This window comes from Pseudochaenichthys georgianus, chromosome 13 (assembly GCF_902827115.2).
Source record: "Pseudochaenichthys georgianus chromosome 13, fPseGeo1.2, whole genome shotgun sequence".
In the NCBI taxonomy this organism is placed as follows: domain Eukaryota; kingdom Metazoa; phylum Chordata; class Actinopteri; order Perciformes; family Channichthyidae; genus Pseudochaenichthys; species Pseudochaenichthys georgianus.
The window spans coordinates 40,246,783-40,247,372 of record NC_047515.1 but is presented as its reverse complement, the minus strand read 5'-3'; positions in this window follow the sequence as shown (position 1 = coordinate 40,247,372).

Here is a 590-nt window from a genome sequence, read left to right as displayed (position 1 = left end):
AAAAGTGGAAGTGCTGATTGCGTGCTTTGATGTGTGTTGCACCACACGAGTGGCAACATCTATTGTGGGAACAAACATATTTTATAAAGCATTTACCCTCACTTAAGAACTTAATAATATAGAGAAACAACCTGCATCCAAAGGCACATCTGCACCCTTCTTTGTATTTATCTTTTCACATGTCTATTTTATTATTATTATTTGTATTGATCTCTTTTTGTACTTGTTGTATTATGTTGGCTGTGTACAGAGATGGGGTCGTTACTAAAAAAAAGTAATATATTACATATTACATATTACTTTAAAAAAAAGTAATATATTACACTACTTCGTTACTATCTACATAAAGTAATTTGTTACTTTACTCGTTACTTTACTCTCAGGGCCGGCCCGCCCCTCCCTGCAGGCAGATCACGCAGACTGCTAAAGTTTCAAATGTTCTCTTTAGTTCACGCATAAGACTGATCCAGATAGCTCCTGAATGTTTTCCTATCTGACCATGGCTGTCCTCTGTCTCCTGCTATCTGACCGTGGCTGTCCTCTGTCTCCTGCTATCTGACCGTGGCTGTCCTCTGTCTCCTGCTATCTGA